Source organism: Podarcis bocagei (assembly GCF_964188305.1).
Source record: "Podarcis bocagei genome assembly, chromosome: 5".
NCBI lineage: Eukaryota > Metazoa > Chordata > Lepidosauria > Squamata > Lacertidae > Podarcis > Podarcis bocagei.
In genome coordinates, this window is record NC_138129.1 from 71,116,621 (window position 1) to 71,142,934 (window position 26,314).

Consider the following 26,314-nt stretch of genomic DNA (forward strand, 5'->3'; position numbering starts at 1 on the left):
AAAAGTAGGACAAGAAACGACAGCTATTAAATGAATTATACAATAAAATATAGCCAGCGAGAAAATATACTTTAATACATCTATCCATTTTCAATAAACAATTTCCCCTCCCGGTGTAAAGTTTTCTGTTTGCTTCAACTAACTTTTAGCTCTAAGGGAGGGGGGGACTTCATTTATATAAAAGGATAGAATCCATTTAAAACTCACTATTTGATATGAGAATCCTTTAGTTGCTGTTGTTCCTAGTAGCACCTCAGATGACTTCAATAGAGCAAGTTGAGAAAACAAAACAAGACTTTTCTCTATTTTCAGGGTCTTTACTATGTGTCTCTGACAGCATTTTATATCTACTCGGTTTCAACAATCCTTCTGTAATAGGCAGGTTCCTTCTTCTGCCATAACAAGTGGTGGGGGCGGGGGGGGGGGAGAGAAGCATTTCTATACAGGGAAAGTTAGGGGGAAATGTAACAGTGAAGCCAATAAGACCACAATTCTCCATACTTATCCCAATGATAATCACAGCTGCTACTCTAGAGCAAGTGGCGCGAAAGTTACAATGTTAGGCCATGACCTGCCATTTTTGGGATTAGCCTTGGAAGAGTTCATTTGACTTTAGTGGGGTTCAGATGGGAATATTTGGAAGCAAGCCAGGAAAGCTTTACTGTCTAAATATGTCAGTGAGGCTCATAGGTATAAGTGGCCCAGACCTAAGGCTTAGTGACTCAGTAAGCAAATGGTTGATTAAAATAGGTCTTCTAATTGCCTCAGAAACATGTTACAGAAACGTTGCAGAGATACGATGACAGTTTCGTCCATCCTGACATGCTGATGCCAAAAATTTGGATCAAGGGACCAAATTATTGAAATCACTTTTGGCAAGCATATGCTCACTCATTTGGCAAGTATCGTATGCTTACACTACTGACAGTCAAAAAAAAGCAAGAGGAAGTGAAAGAGGGGCATCAAAATGGAGGCAACCAGAAAGTGAAATCTCAATATATGTTATGAAACAGTTTATTGAAGAAATACTCTAGAGACAACTGAAGCACAATTGGTTTTGAGTTCTATTACTCTCCTTTTCAGATGATTAGTATTATTATTTTTTGTAGAATTGTACAGTAGTTGATTTCTGAATAGAAGTGACACACCCAAAATACACTGAATATCAGGCCCCATTCTGCACACAATCAAAGCTGCCTCATACAATTTTATCATGGTTCTCTCTCCCACCCCCCACCCCCCGCGAATCCTGGGAACTGCAGTTTTTTAAAGGTGTTGAGACTTGTTAGGAGACCTCTATTCCCTTCACATAACTACAATTCCCAGACTCCTCTAGGAAGAAGGATTAATTGTTAACCTACTCAAGAGAATTGCCACTTTTATCAATCCATAATCGGTACTGCTGTAAGGGAGTACTTTTAATGGCATGTGAATGTTTGTGGAATTGCCCTGACCCTTTTGATTCAAATCTACATGGCACTACTGAATGTCTCTGTGCAACATAACGAGTATCAAGATTATGGTAAAGGTAAAGGGACCCCTGACCATTAGGTCCAGTCGTGACCGACTCTGGGGTTGTGGCGCTCATCTCGCTTTACTGGCCGAGGGAGCCGGCGTACAGCTTCTGGGTCATGTGGCCAGCACGACTAAGCCGCTTCTGGCGAACCAGAGCAGCACATAGAAACGCCGTTTACCTTCCTGCCGGAGTGGTACCTATTTATCTACTTGCACTTTGACGTGCTTTCGAACTGCTAGGTTGGCAGGAGCTGGGACCGAGCAACGGGAGCTCACCCTGTCGCGGGGATTCGAACTGCCGACCTTCTGATTGGCAAGTCCTAGGCTCTGTGGTTTAACCCACAGCGCCACCCGCATCCCTTCAAGATCATTGTATAAAACATAAATTTAAATGGTTGAACCCCATGGATCCACAGGCCCTTCTTCTTTCTCATTGCAAAGGCTTGTCTGTTTTTTTCAGTGCTTGTGTGTGCAAATAAATGAATCGGGAATCCTGCGGAAGTGAGAGGTTGAAATAATCACCAAACACACACAAGGCTCTGGGTCCTGGAGAAGCATCTCATTTAAATTTGGAGGCATTAGCCTGGTAAAGCTGGGACAGTTTTGTATGAACCAACTTTGTGATTCTACAAAACAATTGATAATCTTGTTTAATTTCATTGGTTGTGTAGGCAAACAAACCAAAAATATGAATGAGATTGGTTACTGAACAGAATGGCTTTAAGTGACATTTGAAACATAGTGCCACTTTATTTCCCCCCTGGAGACACCACGTTACACAACTAAACCAAGGTATTAACAAAAAAGCAAGCGAATCACAGAGTTCTAATGATTAGTTGTGCTTTCTGTTTAGTCAGTGTCCAGGCCCTGTAACTTTGTTTACATATATGTATGATGAAAAAGGTTTCATTTATCACAGCTGCTTATTAGTTACCCCAAATCAAATTGGGATTGTATGACGACTGATGAGCTCTGGAACTAGAAAATTAGAGCAAAAATTGGAAATCATTGAACAATAAAATGGCAAGCAGCTCTCTGTGCTTTCCACCATTTTCACTGTGACTTTTGCTAATCAATGTACAGTGGTACCTTGGGTTACAGACCCTTCAGGTTACAGACACTTCAGGTTACAGACTCCACTAACCCAGAAATAGTACCTCAGGTTAGGAACTTAGCTTCAGGATGAGAACAGAAATTGTGCAGCGGTGGTGCGGCGGCAGCAGGAGGCCCCATTAGTTAAAGTAGTACCTCAGGTCAAGAACAGTTTCAGGTTAAGAACAGACCTCCAGAACGAATTAAGTTCTTAACCTGAGGTACCACTGTAGAACAATCATGTTATTGATGGAAATGGAAATGCACTGTGGACAGATCCCAACAAGGGCTTTAGCTGTAGTAATATCCTGCAGAAGACAAGAGAGGGCCACTATCTAAAAAGGAGGGATGAATATTTAAGAGAACAAAGTGGCATTACACAGCAGGTCAAGAAACATGGAAAGATGAATTCAGGATAAAATTTACCTATGCTGTAGTATTTGTCCTGTGTAAGCATTGAGAGTCATTGTGATCTAGTGGCTAGAGGGGTTAGTGGATAGATGGGCAAGAGTGGGTTTGGTCAGTTCAAGCACAACACACAAATGCACCACCTCCATAATTTATCCCTACTCATCATCTGAGAAGGGAGTTGCCACTCCCTGCCCACTATTGCAATATCCAAGTGGATTAGGAGGGGCAATTTGCACCCTTGTCAGGATGCTGCACAGGTGTTTTGTCCTGGGGGGCAAATACACACCAGTGGGAAAGGATTAACTGATGCCCCGAAGGACCCCGTTGCAGGGATTCCAAAGAAAGATGCACAAAATGCCCGAATGATCAGTTCTGGTGCTTGATTACAGAGATCTATCAAGATACTTCCATACAGCAATGCCATGGGGGATTTCTTGCTGCCACACCTCAGGATGGATGCTGAAGTGAGAAGCACCATGGTTTTGCCCATTAGGGGCTAATATGTTAACGGATACCTATACAAACGACAAGCTATGTAAATTGGCAACAATGATCCAATAACCCCTGGATTGGAGGCTCCTTCCAGGGAGCTCTTTGGGATTGTGTTTGTGTGAGAGTGACCTGCAGACTCCTGGATCAGCAGCAGAAGCAGATACCTGGTCTGACTGGACTTTGGACCTGTTAGCCTATGAGCTAGTATTTGCCATGGAATCGTGTACACCAGTTAGACTTGCAGCCAGATGTGGTTCAGAACAGGTGATGACCTTAGACTTCTTGTAGATATTAATATTGTGCCTCTTGAAGTGACTGGATGCACTTCAGTTATTTTGATGAAACAAAAGTTGTTTTTTAATATAAAAAACCACACATTACTTGAACTTTAAAAGAAAATAAGCAGAAACGCTGCATCCCCACCACCCCCTCATTTGGTGCTTGAAGTTAGATGCCCAAACTGAAGGCATGGGCATTAACTTTCCAAATTATATGCATGGAGTAAAGAAAAAGAAATGGAAAAAGCTAAATCTAAGGGTGAAATATATTTGCTGTAATGATTATTTTGTTTTTGTTTTTTAAAAATCTCTGAATAATAATAGGATAATAAATTTATGTAATTATCAATACTGTGTTTTTAATGAACAGCAAGCGGGAAGGAGAAGTTCAAAGTAAAGGGCAATGCTTGAGTGTTCATAGAGAGGGCAGGCATTATGGCATTTATCATGTTTCCTGTGTAAGGTTCAGGAGCTAATAACCACAAGCCGACATTTGCTTGATAGTGGGGACGTAAGACACAAAATAAAACATTCTGCTTCAATTAAACCATCATTGACTTCCTCCCCCCAAGTAAATATACAGCCTTGCTATGCAGTTTTCTTATGAACCTTCATTTGTTGTTCTAACAATTTGTAAAGTTTTAAGAGTTGTAAAGTTGTAAAGACCTTGCAATTGAGCAATGGAACTTATTTCTGGGTAGTCAGGCATAGAATTGAAGCCTAAAAACCCCATTGTCACTTCGATTCTGAAACCATATAATTCAAAATTGTCCACTATGTATCCCAATGACTTAGGGGGTTAGGGTACCAGTACTGTGCAAGACATGGCTTGAAAAGGAGCTTGGTTTTGTAATGGATTACAGCCCAAATTTAAAATAAAATGCCCGCAACACAAAAACCTAAACCTGTGTGAAGCTGCAAAGAATGTCATCTTAATGTTCAATACCAGAACTATCATATCTAACAGCCTCATTCTAAAAATATTTACTTGGAAGTAAGTAGGGTGCCAGATGGTTCATTTCCTTCATCAGAGTGGGTGAGATGGGGATTGTTTTCATGGTACAGACAAAACTCTCTAATAGCATGCATGTTTATTTTGAGATTAAGAACATAAGAAGAGCCCTGCTGGTGCAAGGCCTATGTGGGACAGCAGCATGCTCCACAGTGACCGGCCAGATGTCACTGAGAAGCCCACAAGCACTCTCCTACTGCCGTTCCACAGTAACTGGTATTCAGAGCATGCTGTCTCTGATTCTGGGGGGAGTAAACAGTGATCCTGTCGAGTGGCTGTCCTGCAGCAGCAAATTTCATTGTTTAACTATGCCTTGAGTGGAGATGTACTTTTTCTGGTCTGCCCTGATGCTACTACCACGGAACTTCATTAGATGACCTCCAAGTTCAAATATTATGAGAGAGGCCATTACCATATATGATTATGGCTGCGAGACTTTTATATACACAACGATGGAAGGACCCATTATTACCAACCACGAAGAATGGCTGTTAAAACCAACACTTAGCCAAGATGGTGGAATTGGCATGTTTAATCAGAGAAAAGCACTTGTTAACATTTATTAAATATTGGAAACCTCTCATGTTGACTTTTTACGTGAAAAAGAAAATGAAACAATGATACTTGGATTTGAAGACTGAACATAATGTTTGTTTATAGAAAGTGGCTTTGTTGGGTATTATACTGGAGTGGATGAAGTAAATATTGTTTATATATGGTGGTCAGATGAAGAATCAAGTCCCTTACCTTCTGAATTTTATCCCCCCCCCCTTTAACCTCTTTTCTATTTATTTTTCTTAATTTTTCTCTTTCTCTTTCTTTATTCCTTTCTCTTCCCTTCTCTTTATATTTTCAATGTATTTAGATCAAAGTTTTCATTTGGACAAAAAAGAGGGAAAGATATTTGATATTAAGTTGTGTATTTTTCTCTATAAACCCTAATAAAATCTATTCAACCCCAAACAAATATTATGAGAGAGGCTGAAAAACATCTACTTATCCAATTTTTCCACATCACATCTTTTTTGTACATGTCTACCATCCAGGTACCCCCCCTACTCATCCTTTCCCCCTAAAGTAAAACCTATCCTTATAGTGGAGGGTCCTGGCACATTAAGTAATCAAGGCAGGGGTGGGATCACCCCTTTATGATAGAGCATTTGCAGAAGGACACAAATTCCAGCCCCGTCATCTCCAGTTAAAATGGCCTTCACTAACAGAGCTGACAGAGGCCTTTGCCTGAAGCCTTGGAGAACATCTGCTAGCTGAAGTGGGCAATACTTGACTAATGGACCACTTACCTGACTCAGACAGCTTTGTGTAAATTTAATGTAGGCTTTGATTCTGTTCATCAAAGGCATGCATACTTTAAAAAAAAAACATGCATAAGCATATCACCGTACGCCCTAAAAAGCAGAAAGTAGAACTTTCATGCTAATGGATGGACTCCAGGGCAGCAAAACAAAGCACTCTTACTAAGGGGGTAATAAGCTTCATTGAGCATGGTGAGACTTGCTTCTGAGTAGACATGTATACAGATGCAGAGTCAATCTCTGAAGGTCTTTTCTATTCAGTAGTGGGACTTGATGCCTGTGTCCTATTGAAGTGGCCTACTGCAATGTGCTGGCTTAGTGCCTGGTACATTCATATTATGTCATGGTTAATCGCCGCTGTGCAACTGCCTCAGAAATGTTCTGGGGGGGAAATTGCAGAAAATTATTGCCACATGAGAAGTGGCCTCGGGTTGCTATGGGAACTGTCCTTGTAGAATTAGTATCAGAATGAGGTTAACCGCCCACAGGGTTGCATCAATGAGTCTTGATAGTTAAGTTTTCAAATTAACAAAGGGTTGGAGAAAGTTTTTCCCCTACTGTTCAGCACGCAGCATCGGGGTCCTAAACAAATAAATTCATTGCTGTTTAATTTCCGTCCAATTATGGACCCGGTCACTTTTTTCATTCCATAAGTCTCAGGTTCATTGCAAAAACACACTCAGGGAAAAAAAACCTCTTTGGACTTTTGATGACTATGAGAATGATTTGGTGCCATTTTTATGATTTTATTTTATTCCCTGCATGCATTATCTTCCTTCCATGACTGCCATTTCAAAACATTCGCAGATTTGAAAAATACAAGATCATCAAGCTACTTTATTGAACGCAAATTTCGCATGCCATCCTCTTGGTCTTCTGCACATTCCTATGACTATCCTTAAAAAAAATAAAAATCCTACAGTAAATACTGGCAGCCATGAACAATATGTTCCTTCTTTTCTCTCTTCCTCTCTGTGTGTGGCTGCCTTTATAATCAAATCCAATGTGGTCCAGGTGTATGCATTTGGAGGATGAGGTTTTGAGACAACCTGCATATGAAAATAACCCCAAACTTCTAAACAAATATTAAGACTTATGCAGCTTTTAATTGCCCCACTGTTGAAATATGAGACACTGACATTGTTAGACTTTTTAAATCCTTATCTTTCTGTGGGCAAACAAATTTATATTTGACCAAGATGGGGTATAGAACAAAATACACCAACTAAGATTATTTATATGCATTTACTAAAACAGTTGTGGTAGGAAATCTGAAAGAACCAATGCCAGAAGGGAACTATAATCTCAACTTCAAAGTAAGCAGAAAGATGGGGCACAGTCAAGCAATGTGGTCTCCTGAGCTTTATCTGACATACATATGAAGAATCCTATAACACTCCTTATCTCTTTTAAAAATGCCTCAATGAAAAGTGGCTTTGGAAGCAATCGTTTCCACTAAACGACCTTGTTAGAAAACCTTGCTTTGTGCCCCAAATCATTAATGAAACTTCAAGGTCCCTATATGTGCTTAAACATACAAGGTGACAACATTCATCAGGGAACGGGCGTGTTAAATTCACCTACTTAGTCCTTCTTAGTCTTAATCCTATGCATTGCAAAAAGAGGTTGAAATATGAAAATGGTTGGGGGAAAGATTACAACAGTTCAAAAATAATTTTGTTAACCTAAAATATTTTATTAAAACTCTAAAGATTATACAGAAGTGAAGTTAAAATGATCTTGGCAGACTTTTTCTACCTTTCTCTCTTGTCTCTGAAAACTTGTTAATGTATCATGGGAAACATGTTGCAAAAATTCTCCCTGCCATATGGAAGGGCTCAGCAGAAGGTTGGATCCTCTCTTGATTGTATACACATTATGACAAGTTATTATAGTCAGCAAGGTTAATGTGGTCTCTATGAAAGACAGACAAACAGGTATGTAGACAGAGACTTCAGGTAGCAATCCTGCCCTTCTTCTTAGGAGCTTGGGATAGCATACATGGTTTCCTATTTTATCATCATAGCAACCTTGTGAGGCAGATTAAGAAGGAGATTGTGGCTGTCTTAACATCGCCCAGTACAGTGTGTGGCAGACAGAGAATTTCAACCAGCACCTACCTGTCCTAACCCAATATTTTGACCATAAGGCCACACTGTACTAAGTCCATTCAGAAATCTTCATCTGAGGGCCAAAGCAGACACAATACCAAACATCTTATTAGCAGCCATGTTCTCTCTCTGTTCCCACTACCGCTCTCAATTTTTAAAATCCCACATAACTTTAATGGATCTTGTCAATTAAAAATTAAGAACAGGTTCATGGGATGATGTCCCCTGGGACCCTGCTGAGGGGAGGAAATAATTAAACCTCCCCTCTCTGTATGCTGTGGTCTGAGAAGGGCTGTGGCTCTGCATTTATTTGCATGCAGAAGGTCTCAGGTTCAATCGCTAGCCTCTTCAGGTAGGGCTGGGTGAGATTCTCTGTCTGAAATCCAGGACAGCTGCTGCCGGCCAGGGTGAAAAGCACTGAGCAAATGGGACTCCATTTAATTGTCCTGACTTAAACGGAGTTCAGCCTACACTCGAGTAGGACCCTGGCAGAGACACATGCCTGACTGGCATGTTCCCTCCCTCCTGGTCGATCGTTCAGAAGCTTCATAAGCTTTCTTCAGTCCGAACATCACAGCGACCGATGCCAACCAACACCTGCACACTTAGGGATCCACAGAGTTTGCCCAGTTTGCGTAACAGAACCAGGAACTCAGCATTTTGGCTAATCTACTTTATTTACATATAAACACACACGGAGCACTACAACATGGCTCCCTCTCTCTCTAGTATCAGACAGCAAAGAGAAAAAGAACAAAGGACAATAGTCCCACTTCGCAGAACACAGTAACACAAACATCCTGTCTTTGTCACTTCTCACTCTGTGGAGTCAAAACATTTACCATCATGTGATAGACAACAGTCCCATGACTGCAACCATGGAGCAGGAATTCTAACACTGACTCCATTTAAGGCAGCTTCCTAATTTCCTAAATCACTCTCACATACCTGCTGTTATTACCATTATCATGATTCACTTCAAAGTGGTTGGAAGCATCAAATCTAGCATGGCCCTGAATGAAGATAAGAAACGTATTAGTATTTCCTGCAGTCTTAATATATCTCACATTGCCACAAAATCGCACATGCTCACTTTTGGATTACGTATGAAAATCACAGAAATGCATTTCCTGAACACAGTGAACCTAGAGAGCAATGATCAGCAAAAGATTTTTGATTTATTATCATGTTATTGTGCAAGAAACATCAGCCTCCCATGTTGGCCAGCTAATCACTGGATTAAAACAAGTTGAAAAGCATATTCCCCATAGTCCTAATTAGCAGCTGTTTCTCCCATGAAAAGATCCCAGTTTACCAACCAGAAGTTTAGCCTCCTATATTCAATTGTAACCTCTCTTAACAAACTGTGGCTCCAGCTTTGATTATAAGAGATAATAATAGGCTTTGGTTATGGACATAGATTCAGCTTCTAACATCATACAAGCCTTTCCATGAAACAAAACTTGAAGCTGCAGTCAGAATTACATTTACACGAAGTGGAAATAATTTATCTGTGTGGTGCAGAAATAAGTTGAAGTGGCCGCCTCAGGCAGCAAGATTCACAGGGGCAGCAGATTGAGCCTCCAAGGAATGTGACAGTAATGGCTGCGGTGCACTTCTTAGAGGCCAGATCTGCAACCTGATCAACAGCCCCTCAAATGCTGCCTCTATGGTGGCCTCTTTGTGAATAGAAGGTGCATCTGGTCTTCTCTCACCCTTGTTCTCAATGTAAATCTTCACTCAACCCTTCTTCCCTGGCCGCTGTGTGTGTGCCATTCTGTGGCTTGCCTCAGGTGCCAAAATGTCTTGGGCTGGCCCTGGTCCCAAGCTATGATTTCTGATGAAGTGCCTCTAACTCCAAGAGGATTTGGCCATTATCCCTAACATATATTTCCCCTCAACGGTTCTCCCTCAGATTTCACCGACACACACAGAGTTAATGCCTTGCTTTACTGCAAAGTTTTAGCAATTAAATACGGAGCAAAAACAACAATAATAAGCAGATTGTGTAGGTGGGAGCTGAAAAGGATGAGGGCATGATTGAAGGCTTGGAAGGCCATTTACCTTATAACACTTTTAAAATTCAAAAGATTGGTGTTAATCACATGGATTCTGCTGGCACTTGGTAAGTCAATTAAAATCAGAAAGATGCTTTAAGATACAGGGTGTCAAAGTTTCTTCCCAGGGAAAAGATATCATCCATGTGTCTGCTGTGAACAGCTTTAGAGACATTTTGAATAATGCTTTCCCCGCGGAATAATGAACTTTTTCCCCCACATTGCAACATGGCAGTGCCTTTTCAGGGATGAATAATTTATTGCACTTAGAATTGTGTTGTTGTGACAATCATAAATTGTCTAGGAGTTTCTGTTGGGGGCTCTGTTATTCTTTTTGCTGCCCCTACTGTTTAAAATATTGTAAATGGTTTTTAACCTGTTGGTTTTTTAAAAAAATTGGGGGGTGTTGTTGTTTTGTTTTTAAATCACGGGGCATAGGATGTGCCTGGGAAGAGAGAAGCTGGTGAGAGCATGTAGAGCAATTGCAGTAGTTTAGGGTAGGGGAGGTATGGGGGGGACAGAGGTTAAGGGGACACAGCACAGACTGTTAGTGACCCTCCCTTAACTTGCATATAGTGAGAAGGACAAAAGCTGCGAGTTTTTTATGTGAGTTAGAAGCAGGATGTAAAAGCAACAGGCTGGAAAAGCAAAAGGAGAGAGGCATGCTGGAATTTTGCTTGCAACCAAGGCTGTGAGAAAAAAAGAGCTTTTTGGGGTGTTGATGCTGTGAACCTCTCCATTGTAGGTTGTATATGTTGGGAAAAAGCACCAATGCAAAAGCCAGCTCCAGATTGCTGGAATGCAAAACAGGATGTTATGTTTTGCAGATGTACTGTTGGAGAAAAGGTGGAGCCTATTCTCTGTACTGAGCACCGGATGTTAGCTCAGTGTGTCATGTGACCTGTACTGGAAGTACAGGGGAGGAGTTGAGTCTCTTCTGATGGAGTCTGAAGGGAACAGAAGCATTTCTATGTATTGCTGAGAGACAGGAATAAAACATGTAAAAGGACTCCTGTCTGTCTCATTTCTCCTCCCTGGGAGAATGCAGGGAGGGAGAGAGAAGCAGAGAAGCAGAGGGTGTGTTCTATCTCACGTCTGATGAGAAGAATCGCCGGGTTTGTTTACCTAGCCTGCCGGGAGGTCGCAGACGGAAGGTAAACACAGTATCTCACTCAATTGCCTCGGGGGAGGCCAGGTACCTCTGACTGTGAGCGAAGAAACTAACAGTATATATGTGTAAGTAAGCCATATATGGTGACAGCAGTCACGAAATTAAAAGACGCCTGCTTCTTGGGAGAAAAGCAATGACAAACCTAGACAGCATCTTAAAAAGCAGAGACATCACTTTGCCAACAAAGGTCCATATAGTTAAAGCCATGGTTTTCCCAGCAGTGATGTATGGAAGTGAAAGCTGGACCATAAAGAAGGCTGATCGCCAACGAATTGATGCTTTTGAATTATGGTGCTGGAGGAGACTCTTGAGAGTCCCATGGACTGCAAGAAGATCAAACCTATCCATTCTTAAGGAAATCAGCCCTGAGTGCTCACTGGAAGGAAATATCGTGAAGCTGAGGCTCCAAAACTTTGGCCACCTCATGAGAAGAGAAGACTCCCTGGAAAAGACCCTGATGTTGGGAAAGACTGAGGGCAGAAGGAGAAGGGGACAACAGAGGACAAAATGGTTGGACAGTGTTCTCGAAGCTACCAGCATGAGTCTGACCAAACTGCGGGAGGCAGTGGAAGACAGGAGTGCCTGGCGTGCTCTGGTCCATGGGGTCACAAAGAGTCGGACACGACTAAATGACTAAACAACAACAACAAAGCCATATATCATAAAGACACCACAGTCTCCATAAACCTTGGGTAAGTGCCTGGAACCCCTGGAATCCTGCACCGCTCAGAGACTGGGGTGGGGTGCAACAATATTGATGGTGTCAAACTCTAGGCCTATTAAGACATTAGCAAACTATATTCATGGTGGAAGCATAGGGCTGCCTGTGCCACCCCCTCTCTCTTTCCTTCTCTTATTGAGCAGGATGGTCTGAAGGAGGATTGTAAGCATGTTCAGCTGGACACTCTTATGATCATCTCTATGGGTGGGAGCCTTGATCGACCAAGGTTCCTGATTATGGGGAAGACTGTAATTGCGTTCGGCTGAACATGCTTAAAATCCTGTCCTTAGACCTTCTGACTCAAGCGACAGTTTGGGGGTCAATGCATATGGTGCCTTACTCCCTCAACAGATGCAGTTTAGGAATGATTGATTGAACAGGACTTGCATGTCTCCGAAAGTCCTCATCCAGTGGCCATGAGTACTTGTGTACTACTGCGATACCAGAGGAAAAGCTCAGGGCAACAATGAACAATCACTACATTCTGGTACTAAATAGTAAGCAGGTTCACTCAAAAGGAGCAGTCTTGCAAATAATTCCCTGGTCTCTTCATTGCAGCACCAGCACCTTATGATAAACAGTATCAAAGGCCACATAGGGAAGAATCGATAAGGAACAATTAACAGAATTAACATAATCAATAAGGTACAATTAGCCTTATTGATCTCTAGGCAGAGATTGTTGACCAAGACCACGAGTGCAGTCTGAGGCCCATGTCAACACCAAAAGCCAGACGGGCAAAACTCCACAAAAAAAGAAAAGGGGGGGGGGATAGTTTTCAGATGTTCCTGAAGCTGCAGTGTAACTGCTCATCCAGTAACCTTCCTGGCAACAAGAAAGTGATGGTGATGGGGAACCAGATGGAGAATCCATATGGAGGGTTCAATTTTTCAGCATGTCCTGAACAACTACCTAACGGAAGATATCGAGCACTTTAACTGTCTGAGAGACGCTCAAATTTCTAGTCAACAAAAGATTCAGCCTCTTCGGACTGGCTTTCAGCAGTCCAGATAGATGTGTGTCTGCTTCCCACATGTCCCTAAACCGACTTCTCAACATGGGTGCCAGCTCCCAAAACCAATTCAAATAATCAGGAATCTTCTAGTAGCATTTTATTTCACCGTTTTATGGGTTAAAAATGTGCTTGGTGGAAGACTTTTTGAGAGTTGGAACTGTGTGTGTGTGTGTGTGTGCATGCATGCTATCTTCTTAAATGCGGCAAGCAAATAAATAATATCATGTCAAAGTATGAGTAATAATCTTGCTTGCCAAACTCAACACGGTGAGTATAGGATTTCTTTATTTTGGCTTCGATTCAGAAGGCTACTCACATCCTAGAAGCGCCCTGCATACAGCAGACTTCAACAGAACAAAGGTATGTCTCCACTTCAACCCACTATAATGTGGACACTGCGGGTGGTGGAAAACCTCCAGACCTCTCTGCCTGGCTCTCTGAACTCTCCTCAGGCCTCCTTCCTCATTGGCTCTGCTCTCCAACTTTGCTGTTGTTGCTTGCCTGGGATATGTCATTGAATTGTGGGGTTGCCTCTTGGTCATCTGAATAAAGAAGGGGTATGCTTGTGTTCAGAGACTAGCCTACTGTACAAAGGTAACATTTCCAAGAACCCCATTTACCTCTGACCCTACCCATCACTTCCACGTGTCCCTCAAAAAAAGGTTTCTCAGATGGGAATGTGGACCTTGGGCTGAGAAAGCTTTCCCGCTCTTGTAATCTTCACTCTTCCTTCAGTTGATTTAAGTCCTCCTTAAATCAGGGAAGCAGGAAATATGTTTTGTTAGTCACGGGGCCATTGGCAGAGCAACCAGCAAAAGTTAATGCAAAATGGGTTTCATCACTACATCACCCTGCTTACACTTATGCATATCTACATAAGCAGAATGCTGGTTTGGGTAATGTACACTGACTAAACCATATATACTGGTATCATTTTTATGGACTTGGAGCTTTCGGGGATTTCTTCACCACTGAGCTATTCTCCTTCCAACTATAGTGTTTAATATTTCAACAGCTTGGTCCTAAGGGAGCATCCCAGAAAGCAGAAACTGGGGGCGGGGGGACGGCTTCCACCCTTAAATGTTGCCTGGATAACATATTAGGTTTTGCCCCCTGGATTTCTCCCAAAGTAAATAAACTGGGAAGGGAGAGGGAACACTGCTAGGTTTGGGTAATGCCTGTCTGAGAAAAATGTACAGCTCTTGAGTACTATATCTGCTGCCTTCCCAGCTGAAAGAGATTTGTGGCTAGCTCATCCATAGGCATTGATGGGGCATTGGGGAAGATAGGGAGCAACAATGAGGAACACATTCCCCCTTGTCATAATATTACGGACTAAAACGTCTCAAGACAGAAAATCTATTTCACATTCTGCAGTATTTATTTTCTCTCAGATGTTTCTCAACTAGGTCAGAAATGTTCAAACTGGAACCAGAGTGAGGTGAATGATAAAATTGCTAAAGTGTTTTTAGGCTGCATTAATAGAACCATAGCATCCAAGTCATGGGAAGGAACAGTTTTCCACTGTTTTCTGGCTCCAGTTAGAACCTAACTGGCATCTGGTTCTGGGTACCGCATTTTTAAAAAAAGAGGCAGATTAATTAGAGCAGTTATAGACAAGGAGACTGCAGGGTTATAGAAAGCAAGTCCTCTGGAGAAAGGTTCAAAGGTTTAGCTTGCAAAAGATCAGGCCAGTGGCCCAACTAGTCCAGCATGTTGTTCTCACAGTGGCTAACCAGATGACCATGGGAAACCTGATTGCAACAGCTCTCTCTCCATCTGCAACTCCCAGCAGCAAGAATACAAAGGCGTACTGCCTGTGACAGTGGAGGTCAGACATACCTGAAGGCCTGTCAGATAGAAAAGGACATAGACTCATTCCCTGATACCACTAGATCCAAAGGGATCAAGTAATAGGAGCACTAGCTCTGGATTTCACAAGTTGAGCAGGGGGTGGCCTAGATGCCAGACCCCCCTCCAACATTATGATGGAAATACTTTCCTGAATTCTACACAGAAACACAGACCAAAGTTGTTAACAAAAAATGAAGTGTGTGTGTGTGTGTGTGTGTGTGTGTGTGTGTGTGTATGTATGCGCATATATATATATATATATATATGTAGGTTTTGGTGTCTTCGGGTGTCGAAACGTCGCCTAGACACCCCAACTCTTACACGGGAAGACACCCGAAGACACCAAAACCTACATTCCTGTACCCGTGAAAATCTACGAAAGCATATATATATATATATATATATATATATATATATATATATATATATGCAGGTTTTGGTGTCTTCGGGTGTCTTCCCGTGTAAGAGTTGGGGTGTCTAGGCGACGTTTCGACGAGGTCTCACTCGTCATCTTCAGGCTGGTGCTTTCGGCTTCTTGTTACTGGAACAGAGCAGGATCTCAGTGTTTGAGTTCCTATAAATACTGTTGAGGGGGTGTGGTGTATAGCCTCCAACGTTCTGGGCAGAGAGGAAGTTCCAGGTTAGTGTGTCTTTTCTTCTTTTGTTCATTAATTACTTGAGGGATATCTTGAGTGATTTCTTGAGTGATATTCTGAGTACCACTTAGGAGGGTCATTAGGTGTGGATTAGTTGCTAAAGCTTTCGTGTCTTGACCTCTTGACCTTGTGAAGAGTTTTTTTCTGAGAAGATGGCTGTAATGCACTTAGTTGTGCTCTGGCTTGGCTTCGTGTATAGGGGCGAGCTGTGGTTTTGTGCCCTGTGCCAGCCAGATCTGTGTAGGGATTGCAGGGGGGTGCAGCATCCGGAGGTGCCACTATGGTTTGGCTACTGGATGGTGTCTGTAATTTATCTGTGGAGAGGGTCTGGGTTTGGGTCTGGTGTGGTTGATTGGAGATGGCGTTCTGTGTGCCTCTGGTTCTGGTGTCGGTTTTTGTGGGGAGGGCTATTTTCCAGATGTCTGGCAGGCGGGACGTATCGTCACGCTTGTTCATGTTGTGAGGGTGTTTCTCTATCTCGATGGCTTCCATGATTATTCTCTTGTGGTGGTGTTCCATGTTAAAGAGCAATTTGGAATCTGAAAAATTAATTTCGTGTCCTGTTTCTTTCATGTGTTGGTAAAGAGAGGAAGTTTTTTCCTCTTTTTTGACGGCATTCTTGTGTTCTGCGATACGTGCATTTATTCGTCTGTTTGTTTGTCCAATGTACGTGGCTGGGCAGACTTTGCAGGGTATTTCATAGACCCCTTGGTTTTCTAACTGGATTTTATCTTTGGGGTTTCTGAGGATATTGGCTATTTTTTGGTTGGTGCAAAAGGCTGTTTTGATATTGTGTTTATGGAGGATTTTGCTAATTTTATCTGTAGTGCCCTTGATATAAGGAAGGAGGGCCATGCCATTGTTTTCTTCTGTGTCTTGCTTTTTGGGGGGTGTTTCTTTTTGGATTAGCTTCGTAACCCTGTTTTGCTGGTATCCGTTGGCGATTAACACATTTGAAAGATTCTGTAACTCAGTTGTCAAGTGGTCTTTGTCAGCCAGGCGTTTGGTTCTGGAGATGAGAGTCTTGGCTACGGAGTTTATTTGTGCAGGGTGGTGGTGTGATTGTGCATGTAAGTAGCGGTTGGTGTGTGTTTTTTTCCGGTAGATAGTGTGTCCTAGGGAGCCATCAGGTTTTTTGTAGATTAGGACGTCAAGGAAGGGAAGTTGGTTGTTGGCTTCTATTTCCATAGTGAATTGTATTTTGGGGTGTAGGCTGTTGAGATGTGTGAGGAAGCTATCTAGTTTTTTCTTCCCGTGTGGCCAAATTACAAAGGTGTCGTCAACATACCTGAGCCAAAGTTTGGGTTTGTGTTCTGACTTGTCTAAAGCATTGGTTTCAAAGTGTTCCATGTACAGATTTGCGATGACCGGTGAGAGGGGTGATCCCATAGGTGCTCCTTCTATCTGTTTGTATCTTTGTCCATATATATATATATATAATCAACAAGGAATCATGGCAAATTCTTTGTGGAGGTGGCTGCTTCTGCTGTTGTTTTTAAATAGTGCTTCTTGGTGTGTCACGGGCTCTGTCCTGCAACCCCTAAGCTGGATTGCTGTCCTCGGTGCAACAAAGAACTCTGCTCCATCCCCAGTTCTGGGGATCCAACGACCAGTCTGGTCCCTTTTTTGGCACCAAATGGGGAACGCACCATCCTGTCTTTCACCTCAAGCAGCAAAATTGCTTGGGCCGCTCTTGTGTTAGGTTGCCATTTGAGGAATAACTCTGAGTGTGCTAAGACGATGGCTAACGTGTAAAAGAAAAAAGAAAAAGAAGTGAATCTCGTTCAGAATACCAAGTTCCAGGTGTCCATTTTTAAAAATTCTTTATTGATTAAAAATTTACATATCTATATCCAAGTGTCCATTATTGGATGATTGCCAACAGCAATCAACCTGCCCTCCCTCCTGCAAAACCAACAATAAGACTACTCGAAGCTTATGTACTTATTAGAGTGTTTTCCTTTTGCTTTGCACTGATCTTTTCCCTCTTCCTAGGGAACAGAGATCCGGTAGTTGGAATCACATCCATAACGAACTGAGTGTCGAGAGAGCAGGTTGCATCATCGCAGAGCACAGGAGCCCTTTCTTATCCCCCCAGAAATATGGAGCAATGGTTATACAGCCTTAGGAGTGATGAGCTCCAGAGCTTCACATGGAGCAGGGTGGATCTGCATGTGCCAGAGCATAATTGACACAATCTGGGCTTCGGCGAATCTACATGCATTGCCGGTTATACATTATTCAGGGTTTCCTCCAACACACTCCCTTCAAAAGAGCCCCTGGGTTTGCATTATAGGTTCTTTTCAATCAGTAGCACCAACCTGGGAGGCAGGAGGCTTAAGGTGTGCCCCGCAGTAAGCGTTCTTTTCGTCAGATCTTCTGCCCATGGCATACCGGAATCAAACAGCAGCTTACAAGCAACACCAGAGCAGAAGCAGCTGTGTGTTTGGCTCATGCAGTAATACATTGACTTTTGATGCTCGTGCCCTTCCATATTGCATGGTACGTTTCTCCTTTTTGCACAGTCCAGTATTTCAATGTGTTACAACATGAACAGGGAAACCTGCTCCTTCCAGAAGGGTTTACGTTTGTGCTGTGTGCATATTATTTCCTTGACACAGCAACCATTGCTTTTGCACCTAGGTTTGGTGGGCAGATAGCTGCAGTTGATTTCTGCTTCTTTCTTGCTACTCTTTAAAGCAAGGGTGGAAGAACTTTTCTTCAGCCCATGTGCTGCAGGGTTGCTACCTTTGTTCTGGCAAAACGCAGGGCAGGGTGGGGCGGGGCAGTTGGTGGATAATTTTTCTTCTTAATCTAGCGCTGAAGTGATGATGATGATGATAATAATAATAATAATGATTTATTTCTACCCCACCCATCTGGATGGGTTTCCCCAGCCACTCTGGGTGGCTTTCAACAAAAGATTAAAAATACATTAAAACATCAGTCATTAAAAACTTCCCTAAACAGGGCTGCCTTCAGATGTCTTCTAAATGTCATATACAGTACAGTGGTACCTCGAGTTACAAACGCCTCAGGTTGCAAACGCTTCAGGTTACAAACTCCGCTAACCTGGAAGAGTTACCTGGAGTTGAGAACTTTGCCCCTGGATGAGAACGGAAATTGTGTGCCAGCAGCACAGTGACAGCTAGAGCCCCATTAGCGAAAGCACATCTCTAGTTAAGAACAGTTCCAGGTTAAGAACAGACTTCTGAAATGAATTAAGTTCATAACTAGAGGTACCACTGTAGTTGTTTATTTCTTTGACATCTGATGGAGAGGGATTCCACAGGGCGGGCGCCATTACCGAGAAGGCACTATGCCTGGTTGACTTCAAAGCAACCCACTACAATCAATTGCAGCCTAAGGGGATGTCCCCTCTTGAATTTACCACACATGTACATGTGCACGCATATACACATGAACTTATAAATCTGTCTGTGATTGGCTACTCGGAGCTTAAATACACGAGCTTTCCCACACCCTTTCAAACACATGTGTTTGGAGAGGATCCTTAACTTGGTGGGGGCGGGGAGAGAAGACCTGAAATACAGAACAAAACTGTATCCATACAGGATGTAGCATTTTATATTGAAATTCAGGACAATCCTGTACCGTGGTACCTCAGGTTAAGTACTCAATTCGTTCCGGAGGTCCGTTCTTAACCTGAAACTGTTCTTAACCTGAAGCACCACTTTAGCTAATGGGGCCTCCTGCTGCTGCCGCGCCGCCAGAGCACGATTTCTGTTCTCATCCTGAGATACCACTGTATTATACATGAAAGGTGGCGACCCTCATGGACTAGGGGGCAGCACACATGCCAGTGGTGGGCAGAGAAGGACCAGAACCAAAAGTGAACAGAGCAACAAATGTAAACTTTAAAGAGAATGACACACACACAGGGGAGGGCATCCCGTAGACAGCATGGCGCTGCTGACAACCTCACTGGTTGTCACCTGCTTTACCTCTAACAGGGATGGAGTGGAGAGACGAGCCTTGCCAGATGATCTCAAAGTATGAATGCTCTGTCTGGTACTGTTTGATCTTGAAAGTATTTGGAAGAACTTGGAAGCTCTTTGGAGGCACTCAAAGCCTCCCACAATTGGAATTGTATGAGGGGAGAGGTGGAGAAGTGCTAGATAGGTCTGTGTCTCCGTTGCATCTCCATCTCTTGGCCTTGTTTCCCTCCATGCATTGGAGAGCAAAGGCCTGCAGCGAAGAGCCTGCCAAACTCGTGCAGGCTCCTTGCTAGATTCACAACCCTGCACTCCCCCTCATTGCAAAATGGCCAGAACAAGTGAAGAAGGCTCCAGGTTCATTCTAAGCAAGGCATAAAGGTGAAAGGTTTGGAATTAGACTCCCCTGCTTGGATGCTTGCTTTCCTTCCCCCTCTCGTCTAGAAATTGATCTGGTTGCTTTCAAAATGGCTGAATGCCAAAGCTATACATAGTGCCAAAAAATCAGAATTAATGTGTGGACGTTGCAATCTTATTTTAAACATTTCCAGCATTGTACTTCTGTTTCTCAGAATTGTGAATAAACATAACTTTTCTTTCTTTCTTTTTTTAATAATGCGGGTGAGTGGGTGGGGAATAGAAAATGTGATCAGATTTATAAACACACTTTCCCAACCAGAAAATGCACTTCAGAGCTGAGATCCAAAGAATAATTGCCAGCTTGGAACTTCATGACCAAGAAGGGTGCAGAGTCTTCTCCTCCCAAAGCAACCCAGTTGATAAATTAGGGAGTCTTCAGAGAACGACCTTTATGTCACTAAATAGCTCAGTTGGTTAGAGTGTGGTGCTGATAATGCCAAAGTTGCAGGTTCGATCCCCATGTGGGGCAGCTGCATATTTCTGCTTTGCAGGGGGTTGGACTAGATGACCCCCAGGGTCCCTTCCAACTCTATGATTTTATTGTAGCACAATTAGCAAGTATTAGAGACCCGGGTTACATCTACAGCATACCTTTAAAGCCCATTTAAACCCCCTCCCACGCACAAAAAATTCCTGGCAACTCTAGTTTAGAATTCAACAAGCTACAATTCCCAGCACCTTTAGCAAACTACAGTTCCCAAGATTCTTTGCTTCATTTGTATGGTATGGATGTGACCTCAGAAAGCAGAGATGCCGGTCTTTAGAGCGTACATCTAAAACAGCTCTTTCCATACTGGCCCAGGTGTTTTGAAAACGGCAGCCACCTCCTTTGTAAGTCAAAGCTTCAAATCCAGACTACTGCCTCCATCCAATACCAGACTTACTTGGAAGCATGTGCTTACACGACATATGGGTTGGTGTGTTTTTTTTGGGATTTTTTGTCAATGGAACAGAAGGGTACGTGTCAAGTTGAGTGCAGAGTTAGGAGAATTTGTACCACTTGGCAAGCTCTGGTGTTTAAAAAACACATAACCCTGGTTCTATGTGTTGCGCTCAATATTTGCAACCTCCTTAGTAAAAGAAAAATCTCCTCTCTCTGCCTGTTTCTATCACGTTTGTGACAGATAAGAAGAGCAACAGCCAAAGTGTACTAATATTTCAGGAGTGGTATATATTCACTGAAGGAGGAAAAAGAAGCTGTTTTTTATTTGCGGTCCATATGGTTTTGATTTTTTCACTGTGTCTTGATCTGCCTTTCCTTATGAATAATGTCTTTACATTCAAAAGCCCCATATTTCTTCCAGCTTGCAGGAACATTTGTCTGCTTATTTCTACTATATTCACTGCTGGAGATCGTACTCTGCACCAGGAACTGGGCCATGACATAGCAGCATGCTTGCTAGATGGAAGAGAAAAATCCCACGTTTTCCCCCAAAACTTCCAAACCCAAACGTAAAACCCCAGTGCAGTTTTATAGGAAGGGATCAATAGCTGAGCTCCAAATCTGCACATGGAGGTGCTCTGCTTATGCAGAGTTGCTTTTAAACTGCATCCCTGTGTAACCTGCTGCAAAATACTTTTACTATGCTCTTATTCAATCAGTGTTCCTATTCAGGGTCTCTGGAGGGACTCACACAAAAAAAGACATGCAGAGCAAAAGTTGTGTAACACATCAAACAATAACCTGTCATAATCCTATGCAAACATGCACAGTATGCATTGCACATGAATGCTGTAATAGAACATTGGAGCACTGTGCTTCTAACGTTCTTTCTTTCGACTGTTGCCACAGAATCTCCTTACTTGGTTTTCTCTCAGTACCAAGAGTTTCCCTTTGAAGGCTTGGTTTGATGGCCACCAATCGGGGAAACTGTATCTCTTAGTCAGCCTTGTTAAAATGGTTGCAAGTGCCAATAGTTCCCCTAAGAAATAGAACTCTCCAGGCCCTCTTCCTAGAGGTTTTCAGAAAAGAGGTAACCAGGGTCCCATCTTATGTAACCACCAGCTCTTCACTGCACTGGGGACTGGGGAGGATGATATAACTGTATACTCACTGCACATAATGGTGTCTGTTTCATGCTTCAACTCCCTTCTATGTGCAGAATTATCAGAATTATCAAAGGAACATACCCAAATGGGTTACACTTGAACTGGCAGTCCTTTTTGCTCCAGAAAAGTCATCTCCCAGAGCTTGAGAGTTGCCTCCCATGAAAGATTGCTGCTTAGAGTAAGGGTTGTGGCTCAATGGCAGGACCTCTGCTTTGAATTCAGAAGGAATTAGGTTCAACATCCACGTTGGAGTGAGAAGGACTCGTGGCTGAAACACGAGAGATGCTGTCACTCAGTGTTGACAATACTGAGCTAGGTTGGCCCAAATGGTCTGACTTTGTATAAGACACCTCCCTCCCATGTTTGAAGGTGGTTTTCTATACAGACATACCTTGGATCCCAAACGCCTTGGTACTCAGACGTTTTGGCTCCCGAACGCCGCAAATCCAGAGGTGAGTGTTCCGGTTTGCGAACGTTTTTTGGAACCTGAATGTCCAACAGGGCTTCCACAGTTTCCAAAACTAAGCTCCTGCAGCCAATCAAAAGCCGCACTTCAGTTTCTGAATGTTTTGGAAATCGAACGGATTTCTCGAATGGATTCCATTTGACCATCAAGGTACGACTATACTATGTTTCTATGCTTAAAGTACATTTGGACTCTTCTTCTACCATGTGTGACCAGAAGCACTTTGCCGATGTGTGTCAGAGTGGTGGTGGGTCACTTGACAGCAGCAGAATTCCACTTCTCCTGCATTCCCAATGAGGTCTTGAAGTTGCGAGCTGTGGTATTCACTTCAGTGCAACTGGGCATCCCAGAGTCCTCCATCTGGAGCAGATTGCTGAACTAACATGACAGACTGGCTCTGTGGGCGGAATCTCAGCCAACGTGTTTTTCTCCTGCTCTCACTCCCCTCCCCAGTCACTTCATGTGGGCAAAGTATATTTGTGTGTGTGTGTGTGTGTGTGTGTGTGTGTGTGTGTGTGTGTGTTTCAAGAAAGGGCATCTATAAGTGTTCTGTTTACAGTTCCTATGCGAAAGTTCTTCCTCTCTAAATATGTTTTCTGCACACAAACCCAAGGTACAACGTTCCATTGTGAAACAGTTGCTCTCTAAAATGGATATCAGCCTGTTTCAAATCATCAGTCATTGTTTTGTCAAAACATTCTGGCATTGTGAGATTATGCCAAGTATGTGTAAAATTGGAGCACTGTGAAATTGAAAACCTATGTGCGAAAGAATGCCGCATTTGTTTATATAAATGTATATATTTTAAACCATAGAGGCTAGATAATTCTGAATGCTAGTTGTGGGATGCAAACAGTGAGCTCCTCAGTCTGCTTTAGGCCATACAACTTGGTTCCCAATGCAAAAGTTTTCATAGGCTGCTAGCTATGTGAGCCTGGGGGACAACACTGGGTAATTTTAAAATGGCTCCAGTATGGTTTACTTTGCAGTAAAAGCAAGGGGGCTTCTGGAGGTCTGCCTGATCAATATTGGCCAAAAGCAAACCAAGAAATAATGGGTCGAAAACAACAGGGAGACTGAAAATGGCACAAAAGTCAACTAAAAACCAGGTAAAATTTTATTTTAAAGAGGGCAGCATCAACAATAAAACACTGCATTGCAATGCCTGAGCAAATAACACCATTTTTAATTGGCACTGAATAGTTAAGAGCCGTGTGCACATAAGGTAAGGACATAGGGACAAGACTCCACAGTCTTGAGTGTCCAGTTCCCTGATCACCAGCTTCATGACATCATCGGATAGTGAAACTTATAGAAAGACGTCACTCAAAGGCCTCAAGTCACAGACAGGATTACGTGGGAGAAAATGGTCCTTCAGTTTCAGATGCCCCTACCTCATTTTAATCCTTTTTTTTTTTTTTAATAAATTTTTATTGGTTTTACAACATTTTTCAGAAAAACAAACAAACACAAAAAATGACAAACATACAAAAGATATTTCAAAGATGTTTTCATAAACCTCTTTTCCTAGACTTCCCCATACCCCCCCTCTCTGCATCCCAATGTCCATATTTGAACTAGCAACTCCCAATTGTTACTTTCTAATCTCTGTCATCTTAGTCCTCTTTTATTGTCTAACCTTGTATCCCTGTACCCTATTGCTTCTGGCAACCACAACATTTTAACATTCATTCAGTTTATAGTAGTCCTTAAGATAGCTTTTAAATTTTTTCCATTCTTCTTCCACCGTCTCTTTGCGTTGGTCACGGATTCTGCCTGTCATCTCAGCCAATGTCATATAGTCCATCACTTTCATCTGCCATTCTTCCAGAGTAGGTAAATCTTGTGTCTTCCAATACTTTGCGATGAGTATTCTTGCTGCTGTTGTGGCATACATAAAGAAATTTCTATCTTTCTTTGTCACCAATTGGCCGACAATGCCCAAGAGAAAGGCCTCTGGTTTTTTAGGAAATGTACATTTAAGTACCTTTTTCATTTCATTATAGATCATTTCCCAGAAGGCCTTTATCTTCGGGCATGTCCACCAAAGGTGATAGAAAGTACCTTCAGTCTCTTTACACTTCCAACATTTATTATCGGGCAAATGGTAGATTTTTGCCAGTTTGACTGGGGTCATGTACCACCTGTAAACCATTTTCATAATGTTTTCCTTTAAGGCATTACATGCCGTAAATTTGATACCGGTGTTCCATAACCATTCCCAGTCATCTGACATAATGTTGTGTCCAACATCCTGCGCCCACTTAATCATAGCAGATTTAACTGTTTCATCCTGTGTGTTCCATTTCAACAGCAAGTTATACATTCTAGATAAATTCTTAGTATTGGGTTCTAACAATTCGGTCTCTAGTTTTGATTTCTCCACCTGGAAACCGATTTTCCTATCCTGTTTAAAAAATTCCATTATTTGGCGATATTGAAACCAATTTTCTACCTTGTACTTCAATTTCTCCTGACTTTGTAGTTTAAACTTGTCTCCATCCTGTTCTAAGATTTCCCAATACTTCGGCCATCCGACCTCCATATTGAGTTTCTTCACTGCTTTAGCCTCCACTGGTGACACCCATCTAGGGGTTTTATTTTCCAATAGGTCTTTATATCTTATCCAAACATTAAATAATGCTTTTCTAACAATGTGATTTTTAAAAGTACTGTTAACTTTGTCATACCAAAGATATGCATGCCAACCAAAAGCATTATTGAAACCTTCCAGATCCAAAATGTCTGTGTTCTCGAGGAGCATCCATTCTTTCAGCCAGCAAAAAGCTGCTGCCTCATAGTACAATTTTAGGTCCGGCAGGGCAAAACCCCCTCTTTCTTTAGCGTCAGTCAGTATTTTGAATTTAATTCGGGGCTTTTTGCCCTGCCAGACAAATTTCGAAATGTCTTTGTGCCACCTCTTAAAACATTCCATCTTGTCAAGAATCTGCAAGGTCTGAAACAAAAATAACATTCTAGGCAATACATTCATTTTGATTACTGCAATTCGGCCTAACATTGACAGTTTCAGATTTGACCATATTTCTAAATCTTTTTTAATCTCTGACCAACATTTTTCATAATTGTCCTTATACAAATTGACATTCTTAGATGTTAAGTAAACCCCTAGGTATTTCACCTTCTTGACCACTGTCAAACCTGTTTCCTCCTGAAATTTCTCCTTTTCCATATCTGTTAGGTTTTTCCCTAAAACTTTAGTTTTTTGCTTATTCAACTTAAATCCAGCTACCTGGCCAAATTGTTGTATTATTTCTAAGACCCTTTTCGTACTAGTGTTTGGCTCTTGCAAAGTCAATACTAGGTCATCTGCATACGCTCTTAACTTATAATGTTTAGCTCCGACCTGCACACCTTTGACCTGCTGGTCATTTCTTATCATATTCAGCAACACCTCCAGAACCGAAATGAAAAGTAATGGGGAAATTGGGCACCCCTGTCGTGTTCCTTTTTCTATCTTAAGTTCCTCAGTCACAACATTATTTACAATCAGTTTAGCTTTTTGTTCAGAGTATATTGCAGCCATACCATTCTCAAAACCCTGGCCTACCCCCATCCCATGAAGATTCTTCCTCATAAAGCTCCAAGAGATGTTATCAAAGGCTTTCTCCGCATCCACAAAGATCAATACTGCTTTAGTGTTTATATTCACCTCCAGCTTTTCCAAAATGTCTATTACATTCCTTACATTGTCTGCTAGGTGTCTT

General features: G+C 42.2%; 1 long non-coding RNA gene across 1 annotated transcript; it reads right to left on the reverse strand.

Moving 5' to 3' along the window:
• Positions 1-7,892: 7,892 nt before the first annotated feature.
• LOC308586842 lies at positions 7,893-22,588 on the reverse strand. The gene is made up of 3 exons (XR_014008092.1): positions 22,515-22,588; positions 9,173-9,237; positions 7,893-8,029 (listed from the first exon to the last, which is right to left on the reverse strand). It is a non-coding gene; the product is annotated as an uncharacterized lncRNA (long non-coding RNA).
• Positions 22,589-26,314: the final 3,726 nt, after the last annotated feature.